General features: G+C 60.3%; 1 long non-coding RNA gene across 1 annotated transcript; it reads left to right on the top strand.

Moving 5' to 3' along the window:
• The first annotated feature begins 700 nt into the window (after positions 1-700).
• On the top strand, positions 701-5,205 carry LOC125610800. The gene is made up of 2 exons (XR_007340853.1): positions 701-4,439; positions 4,561-5,205. It is a non-coding gene; the product is annotated as an uncharacterized LOC125610800 (long non-coding RNA).
• Positions 5,206-9,883: the final 4,678 nt, after the last annotated feature.

Below are 9,883 nucleotides of genomic sequence, written 5' to 3'. Positions count from 1 at the left end.
AGAGAATTCGAGGCGAGGCTGCCAGCTGGGGGCTGGAGTGGATTCTGGGTAGGGGTAGGTGGGCAGCGTCAGCCCTGAGGAAAGGATGGAGGGTGGGCTCACCTGTGTGCTGACCACCCCTCACATGGCCTCAAGTGCTTCTCACAGGGCCCTGGGAAGACAGATTCCTAAGGAGAGGCAGCCCAGTGCCCTCCCTGCCAGACTGGCAGGGGTCACCTTCCACCCCAGCACTCCAGCTACCTGTGGGCTGGCCTGGCATTTCCCAGCCTGGGTGGGTCACTGGAAGTATCCATAAACAAATATGCTTTTTTTTTTTGGGGGGGGGGTGGCAGAATCCAGGGCGAGGAGCAGCTCAGAGGCAGCAATGAGGGCTTTGGGTAGCAGCAGCTAATGGCACCTGAATGTTGAGCCTGAGAGAACCAAGGACCCTCCTGTAGTCCACCAGTTGCCTGCAGGAGGGCTGAGAGGCCCTTCCCAGCTGTGGACTCCAGCATTGGAAGTCCCCCTTTTTTTTTTATCCCACTGGCCTGCAGAGTGTTGGAGCCCCCAGTGCAACGGGCCTGGTGGACTGCCCCCACCCAGCCAGTCCCCATCTGCCAGAATCCGAGCTCTGCCAGCTAGCTGTCCAGCATGGGTGGGAGGACCCTCTTGCCTATGAGCCTCTGCCATCTAGGTGTTGGGGGGGACCCAGGAGATTACATATGGGTATAATCTATCATCCATGTGGAGTGGCCACCTCTGGAGGCCAAGCATCATCTTGTCCACTGCATAGGCAGGCAAAGAGAGGCCCAGAGAACTCGAGCCTGAGAGAACCAAGGCCCTCCTGTGGCCCATCAGTTGCCTGCAGGAGCACTTATCCCTGATCTCCCAGCCCCTCCCCTGGCCCCCTAGGACCAGGACCCTGCTCAGCTCCAGCATAAGGGGCCACCCCTCATCAACACTCTCTTGGGACATGGCACCCACAGAGGCTCCCACGTCTGGCGACCCCATTACCACTGTCCAGTCACAGCCAGCTATTGGGGAAGGGGGTTTCCAACCCATGTTGAAGGTCACCTCGGTGAGTCTTGGTGGTGGCCAAAGGGAGGACCCACACTCATGACCCCTCCAGAACTGGTGCTCCCTGCAACCACAGGCAGGGGTCTTCTGGGACCTGAGTCTGATGGAAAGAGTGGAGGGAGTTAGAGGCCAGTCAGCTCTGGGACCACAAAGGCCGAGCTTCAGAGGAGGCCGGTCAAGCTGCCCACCTAGCAGGGCAGTAATCGCTCGTGTTATTAAGTAGCTACTGTGTGCCAAGTACCATGTACTCTGGTCTGGGGCTGGCATGGCGTTGTGGAGGGAATGGGTGAGCTACTGGGCAGCGGAGGGGCTCTGAGTCCAGCTCAATCTGGTTACTCCTGAGGTCTGTCAGTGGCCCCACCTTTACCTTTGCCTTATCCCCCAGCATTGAGATGGGTCTGGCCTCAAGCAGGGGAAGAGGCCCTGAAGGTCTCCCCGCAGATCCAGAAGGTCCTGCTCCCCTAGGAACCCTGGGCAGTGTCCAGCACTCCCCACACCCTGGGCAGCCCACCCCACCTAGAGGAGAGTGGCAGCCCTCAGCTGGCCTTGGGTCCTGTTTCTCTGTGTGAGGGAGAGGAGGGGGCCTCCGAGATGTCCATGGCCGTGGAGCCTGGTCAGTCTGAAGCCCCACGTAGGGCCCAGAGTGCCGGGCAGAGCTGCAGGCTGCCAGGGCAGCGCGCCCAGTGCTGGCTCCTCAAGCTTTCCAGGCAGCCGCCGCAGGCCCGCCCCCCTTCCAGAGGGGAATTTGGGCGGGAGGCCTGCTCAGGGTGGGTTCCCACACCCCGCCCCCTGCCAAGGACATTCATCTTGCACAAAAGGCGCGTGTGCGGCAACAAACTCCTTCGCCATGGGGCTGCCTGGGCTTTGTGTGCCGAGCTCGGGGCCCCAGAGGCCATCTGGGGAGCAGTCGTCCCAGTGGGCGGGGTGGGGGCTCCCCTAGGCGGCCTTTCAGGCCCCGGGAAGCAGCTCCCGGGCAACCGCACTGGGGGCTGCACATCTGGCCCTCCAGTGCCTTCCTGTTCCCACAGCCCCGCTGTCCCCTCTCGCTGGCCCTGGCATGGCTAGGTGTGAGAGGAGTGCTAAAGGGACACCTGCCTTCCGCCCCATCCCTGCCACAGCAGGGCCTGGTGGGGAGGGTTGCGGGCACAGGGCCGTGGCTCTCTGGGGCTCAGTGTCTGCAGCTGTGAAATGGGGCTGTACCAAGGGTACACAGAGGATTCAGGGTAGACTGGGCGCCCAGTGGCCAGGGCTCTGGAGCCCCAGCCAGGCGCTGCCAACGCTCTGCCTCTGCCTCCCTCTGCCTTCCGTTTCCTGGCAGGTCCACGTTAGGGACTGCCTGGAGTCTGACCAAGGGGCCAGGGCAAGGCCAGAGTCATTTCAGGGAGGCAGTGCAGTGTGGTCCTGCCCCACTCAAGACTCTGGGCTGAGAGATGTACATCCTGTTCAGCTTGTATGCAGTAGGTGCTACATAAGTCTGCAGTTCCCTGCCAGGCCTCTAGCCCTGAGCACCTCGTGTCTGACCACAGCCCAGGACCTGCCTGGGGTCTTCCTGGCTGTGGACATATGGCATTGGGGGTGGGGTGGAAGAGAGCCCCCAGTAAGCCTTTCTGCTGAATGCCCCCCACCACAGGGCCCGGCCTGGAGAGTCAGGCAGCCCGGGCTTCTGTGCAGTCCTGCCTGCCCTGGTGGGCCTTTCTGAGTCTGGCAAGTGGGGCGGTGGAGCAGGGAGCAGGGTGGCCAAGGGACTTCTGGGGCCAGAGCCTGGCGGACAGGGCCTCTGTGGGGTGCCTCTGCCCCCATCCTTGCTGGGCGGCGGTCCTTGAGAGGGTGTCCTGCAGGCCCAGAGATAATCCCAGCTTTGAGAGGCTGTGAGAGGCTGGCTCGGGGACTTTCCCACAGCCCCACATAAAGGGCCGGCGCCAGCTGCTCTCCCACAAAAGGCGCCTGGCCATTCAGGGTCTCCAGGTGGGCGGGGCCAGCAGAGCAGCAGCCACAGGCTACCTGGCCACCCCCAAGCCAGACTCAGTGGACAGTGCGGCGGCGCCTCCTGGCCTGCGTGTCGCACTGCTGGCGCACTTCCTCGCTCCCAAGCCTCGCCTGTCACGTCTGCCACTCACTTCCACTCCTACCCACCCAGCCCCCCACCCTGCCCCTCAGTGTGAGGGACAGAGAGGGACATGATGAGGCTGAGACCTGGGGAAGACCTCCTCCCTCATCTCAGCTTCCTCACTTGAGATGTGGGACAGCACTGCCCCTTTTGGGGCCAGTGGAAGAGGCTCTCTGAGGCCAGCTGTTTAAATCACCAGGTCATGGGAGGGGCTGGAGTGGAGGGCTCTGGGGTCCCTGCTCCCAGGAATTTGGAGCATCTACAATGACAACCTTAGAATATGAGGACCAAAGCTGGGGGTGTTGTGCACCTGCAATCCTAGCTACTCTGGAGGCTGAGGCAGGAGGATCACAAATTCCGGTTCACTTTAGCATTTTAGTGAGAGTCTGTCTGGAAATAAAAAGAGCTGTGGGTGAAGCTCAGTGGTAGGGCCCGTTGCCTAGCATGTGCAAGGTCCTGGGTTCAAACTCCAGCACAAAACAACCACCACCACCACCACCACAACCACCACCACCACCAGCCTGGAGGAGGAAGGCAGAGGGGGCTCCCTGGAGGAGTTGGCTGCTGGGGCCTGCACTATCAGAGGTGTAGGAGGTGGGTGGGAATCTCTGGGAGCCACAGTTCTAGCCTCTCCTTGAAGGGTCTGGTGTAAACGTCCCATCCCAGACATTTCTGGGACTGTCCTGTCACTCTGTAGCCTGATCGCCTCTGTGGGGCGGCTGGGAAGACCAGTCAGAGGTGAAGAGACCCCAAAGGAGAGGTCAGATGGCCAGATAGCGGCCGGCGGGACGCTAAGGGCGGGCCAGGAGCTGCTCTGGAAGCAGGCCCAGGGGATTACCACTTTCCCTGTTCTGGCGCCTGGCTGGGCCACGGGGACCCCCTGCCGGGTGCTGGCGGGCTGGACTCCCGGCAGGGAGCCTCGCAGACTGTGACCCACGTGTCCCCGGCCGGCTCACCCATTCCCGCACCTGATGGGGGCGGGGCGCACTATGATTCCAGCTCAGCGGGGGGAGGGGGCGTTGTCTTTCCCTGGCCACCGATTGGCTGTTGGGCGTGAGAAAGCGTCCAGGCACGCCCCCAGCCTCCTCGCGGCCTCCGGGTCTATAAAGGCGCCTTACCTCTGGCCACGGCCCGCTAGCGCAGCCCTCAGAACCCGACAGCGACCTCCCGTGTGGTCCAGTGCCGCGGCAGCTCGGGGTCCGCGGGCACTCCTTGCCCGCCTGCTGCCCCTCCGGGCACCATCACAGCTTGATCTGGCCGAGGAGCAGCGTCCCAGGTGACCTTCGCGCCCAGACTGGCCGAGGGTGGTGGTCAGGGCTTTGCCCTGACTGGGCAGGGTGCGCGCCTGCGGGCCTCCTGCTCCTCTAGTCCGCTGCTCGGCCCCCTTCCCTCTGTAGCTGACCGCCGCAGCGGCGAGGCCTTCTAACCCTCTCCTTGCACGGAGTGCACAGGAAACCGAGGAGCGCCTTGCCCAAGAGACCTGGCACGCCCTGATAGCGCGCCGGAGCAGCCTCTGCCGCAGGGAACCCAGCGGCCGCCTGGTGAACCACAGCGCCAGGGTCCTGGAACCAGAGGAGAGGGCCTGGGACATGGCTTCTCTCACAGCAGCGATTTTGCTCCCCACCTGTTCCGTGCCCAGCTTCAGGGCAGGGCTCGAGCAGTGCATCCTGTGTACAGGTGCACAGCAGTTCTCAAAAGGGCGATAGACTTCATGCTGAAGGAAGGGGTCCTGGGGCCGGGTTTTGTGTGCTCGGAAGGCTGCATACTGTCTCTTGTGCCTGCAGGGGAGCTGGGCCAGGCCCTCCGGGAGGGACAGGTGTGTGGGGAGGCCCCGGCACAGCCTTCTCAGCCAGGCCAGGGGCTGGATCCTGCTCCTTCCGGGCTGGTCAAAGGTTCTGTGCTTTATGTTAAAGTGGGGCTGGGTGGGAGATGCTATGCCGGGGGGCCTGCAGAGGCTGTCTGCTGGGTATTGAGGGCTGTGGGCATGGTGTGTGTCTCAGAGTTGTAGCACCACGGAGTTTGAATAAAGATGCTGATCTGCAGCCTCTGCCTGAATCTCTGGCCCTCACTGAAGCTGCCTGCAACCTCTGAGGTGGGGAACCCTGTCCATACCCTAGTGGCCCTGTGCCAAGGACTTCCTGGGCTGGACCCCTCCCCTGCTGGCCTCTTCCTGGGTCCTGTAGTGAAGGCCCCGCACCATCCCTGGATCCTAATGACCAGGAAGACCCTCAGGGAGGCTCTGAGCTGGGGACCATTCTATCTCTCCCCAGGTGTGTTGGAGGAGACTTACTTTACCCCACACAAGCCCGACACCGTCTCTTCCTTATTCCCTGTGTAAGCACTGCCTTCTTCAACTTCCTGGCCTTGCCCAGTGTCACTGTTGACTATCAGGACCCAGGGTAGCCCTTGCACTTCCCCCTGGTTGCATTGGGGGGAGTCGGATGTCCTTAAAGATACCCAGAGAGTGGGGCCCATCCCATCCCCAACACTGGAAGCCCCACCCAAGGAACTCCCAGACTGACAGCTGGGGAGCCAGGGCTGGGTTTTGCTGCCCCCTGGTGGCTCCTGGCCTGGTCCTGCAGCCTCCACAGCAGGTAGGACTGGAGGTCTGGAGTCTCACATAGAAGCTGTAGGTGGACTGTCCTAGGGGTCTGGGTCCATCCCAGCTGCACAGTTCTCAGCAGCCACCAGGGGTCACACTCTGGCACCTGGCTGAGGGTGGCGGAGGGGATAGCAGGAAACCCAGGTCTGGGCGGGTATTTCCGCAGATTCTGGGAAGTTGGTCTGGGAGGCAGAGACCCAGACGGGGAAGTCATCTGTCTGGGAAAACCCCAGGTCCAATGGAGCTCCCCGTGCAGGTTGTGCCCTGGCTGAGGCTTGAGGCTAGGCAGGGGCAGCAGTGGGTGACCACCCGAGCTGTCTGTGGCTGTCTGTTGACGTCCCTGTGCCTTCATGCCAGGTGGGCTCCAGCCCGCAGGGTCGGAGCTGTACCTTCTTAGTTAAGGGTGCATCACCTTCACCCAGTAGCGTGTCTCCTCCGAGGGCAGGGCGGCCTGGCAGGCATCCTGTGCTCCTTATCCAGCATATAGGAGGTGCCCCATACATGTGGGCTTGATAGAGCACGATTCCTGGAGCCCGAGGAGCCCTGGACTTAAGGTGAGGCCCAGCTGGTTGGGGGCCTTCCGTTTCCCCTTGAGGTGGGGGTGGGGGCAGACATTTCACAGAGCAGCTCCTCCCCAACCCAGCTCCACTTGGGGCCTCTGGTCAGGGCCAGGGAGGGATTGCCAGGTTCAGCTGTGGCTTCTTGAGCTCTCTGCTTTCCTGGTCAATAGGGCGGTTGGTCATACAGAAGGCCAGTGGCCCCAGGAAGCTCATCTGCTCCAGCAAGCAGTACTGGGGTTCCTGATGACAGATTTTTTTTTTAACGGTACTGATTGAACCCAGCCTTGCTTATGCAACCTACAGCCTCAGCCCTTTTTATTTTGAGACAGAGTCTTGCTAAGTTACTGAGGCTGGCCTCAAACTTTCGAGCCTCTTGAGTCACTGGGGTCATTGGTGTGGTCACCATGCCCAGTTTGACCACGTATCTTGTTCAGGGGCATTCTGAGCACTGGTGCTTGAGGACCTTGCTGGGAACCCAGGATTCAGGCCTGGGGATGAGCAGAACAGCCTTGCTGCAGGATGTCCCCACTGCCCAGGACTCAGACGGCTCTTCTGAAGTCTCATAGCACCCCTTTGCTCAGACACACCCAGTGTGGGGGTCTGGTCCTTGTTCTGGAAGCACTGGACATGCTCATGGGGTAGGCTGGGCAGAGTTGGCAGGCCCAGGTGAGTGGCCAGCAGGTCAACTCACTGGAACAAGAAGGGAGGGGCCAGAGTATCGCCAAGGCACCCCCTGCCAGACTCCGTCCACTCAGCCCACAGAGGAGATGACCAGCTGTCTGGCACCTCCTATCTGGACATTCTGAAGCCCACTGGAGAGTGTGGCCACCGCACCGTCCATCTCCAGAACTTCCTCCTCAGCCCGGCTACAGCCCCACCAGCCTCCCTGACCTCTGTCTGCCCTGTGTGTCTGTGGGCCTCCTGTCCAGGGCCCCCTGGGAGTGGGGTTGTACAGCACAGTTACATGTGGTGTCACTCCTGTGGGGACGTGCCACATGTGCCACATGTGGGCAGATACTGTGTTGCTGAACCGGTGGGCACAAGCCTGGGAGGTGGCCGCTGGGCACAGGGCTGGACTGAACACCTAGTCTGTGGCTGAGGGGTGGGAATGGGCTGTGCAGCCAACCTGAGCCCCTGACGGGGAAGTTGTGTGTCCCCTGGGGCTGCCTGGTGGCCAGGCCTTCAGGGCCATGTTTGCTGGCCTATTTCTTGAGAAGGCACCATATTCAAAAGATGTGGAATTGAAAGTAGACAGCCAGTGGACTTCCCTCGACCTGCCTGGAAGCTCACCAGCACTCTGAGGACTCAGAGGCACATGTTCACGCACAGGCTGCTTCTCACAGACATCAAACGGAACCTGCCATCTCCTGCGTGGGTTGCATGTGTGTTTGACGGTGGATTCCCGTGTGCATGAGTGTGCGAGCCCCTTAGCCAACCACCTCACCAAAGCTGCACCCATGTCAGCAGGAGAACGTGCGCTTGGGTGTCTGGAGGCACTCTGCTGGAGGGACCCCCGTGTCCAAGCCCTGTCCTCAGGGAACTTACGTCTGACCAGAGACAGCGTGGACTGAAGTGTCCTTCACCCCAGGTGCCTGGAGGTGGGGCCTGTGAGGAGGGCTGAGGTGGAGAGAGGCTGTTGGGGCCGTGGGCGCCCTTAAATGAAGCGAGGACACACGGGAGCACCGGGGTCTGTGAAATGTGTCCTGGGCGGGCAAGGAGGGGCCTCCGGAGAACCGGCCCTGCACACCTGCAGCTGCCAGGGCTGTGGGCATAAGGTCTGGTGCAGCTGTCCCGTCTGTCCGTGCTGTCCGCTCAGCCGTCCCAGCCAGTGCCCAGCCCGGGCATGGACCGTGCTCTGTTGGCTGTGCTCTCTGGTCTCACATAAGCACAGCCCGGCTGCCTGGCGTGTGGCGTCCTCACTCGGCTCCGCATCCAGATTCTTGCGGGGTACTGAGCATGCCCACAGCTCGCTCTTCCCTTACTGCTGAGCAAAGGGTCAGTGGTTAACCTGTTCTCTGCGGCTGGCTCTGGGGAAGTTTCCAGTTCTCGGTAGTTAGGAATCAGGATGCTGCAAACTCCTCCCACAAGTCATTCACCTTTGCTTGTTTGCATATGAGGAGTGGAATCGCTGGCTCAGACAAAGGTGGGTCTGTGAGAATTTGCCAGAACATCGCTAAAAGCCGCTGCACCTCTTTACATTCCACCAGCAGCACCTGAAGGCTCCCCCGCGCCACACCCTTGTGACACATACGTGGGTGTGTCGCGGTGGCTTTGATTCGTATTTCCCTCCTCACCCACCCTGTGGAGCCAGTGTCCTGAGCTCTCTCTGTGTCTTCTTCAACCTTTTGCCTATTTAAAAAAATGGTCTGTTTGGATCTGGAATGGCCCCCAAAGGCCACATGCTCAAGGCTTGGTCCTCAGGGTGGTGCCAAAGGGAGGTGGTGGACCTTAGGAGCTGGGACCCTCTAGGAGAGGGTTGGGTCATGGACATGTGCTGTGGAAGGGTATGGAGACCCCAGCCTTTCCGCTCTCTCTTTGCTTCCCAGCTGCCATGAGCTGAGAAGCTTCCCCTGCCACGTGGTCATCCCATGAGGGACTCTCACCACAGACCCAAAGCAACAGGGTCAATCGGCCATGAACTGAAGCTTCCAGCCAGAAGAAAACTTTCCTCTTTTTAAGATGGTTATCTCAGGTATCGTCTTACAGTACTGAAAGCTGACTGACATCTCTTCTCATTGAGCTGTAAGAGTTTGTTAAATATATATATTTTTTGGATACAAGATTTATGAACTGCATTCCCCCGCAGCGTGTGGTTTGCCTTTCATTTCTTTAACATCATACTTTGAAGCCCAGAAGCCCAGCTTAGCAGTGTTTTTGTGGCAACTCACTTGTGTTTGAGGAAAGTCTATTTACTTGCAATGAAAGTCTGCAGGTGACGCGGCAGCTTCTGCGCTTAAGTCATGTGTCTTCCTCTAACTCCATCCTTGACCAGCGGGTGCACCGTGTGCAGAATTCCAAGGCCGTGTGGGGAAGTCCCTGTAGCCTCATCTCATCTCGGCTCTGGGTGTGCAAGTGGCCTGAGTGCTGTGCTCAGCGCTTGCCTGTCGCCTGTCTGGCTGTGCATTCCTGTATTTGTCCTTGGCTGGTGGGTGGTGGGTTTCTTTGGCTTTAGAAAAATCACTGCTGCTGTTGTTTCAGGTGGTCTCCCTCCCTTCCTGGGGGGGCGGCGGAGGACTCCAGGTCCACTGGTGGTCCACGCCCCACCTGGTCCAGGGGCTCCTCGAGGACGTGCCGCTTCTTCTTCGTTCTATTTGAAGTTCATTTTGGACGGTTCTATTCCTCCACACTGGCCCATGTCCTCCTGGATGTCCACCTGGTGTTGGCAGGTGGAGGCCTCAACAGGGGAGAGGGAAAGCTGTCCTAAGAGGCGGGGACTTGAGAGAGGTGATGAAGGTCACAGGTCACATGCTCCCTGGGGCCATGAGGACTGGTCCTGGAGAGGAGGACCAAGGGTCTCCGAAAAGGTGAGCTTGAGACGCAGCTGAGATGTCCGAGCTG

This window comes from Marmota marmota, unplaced genomic scaffold (genome assembly GCF_001458135.2).
Source record: "Marmota marmota marmota unplaced genomic scaffold, marMar, whole genome shotgun sequence".
NCBI lineage: Eukaryota > Metazoa > Chordata > Mammalia > Rodentia > Sciuridae > Marmota > Marmota marmota.
Note: the sequence above shows the minus strand (reverse complement) of the source record. Positions and strands in the feature narration are given on the sequence as shown.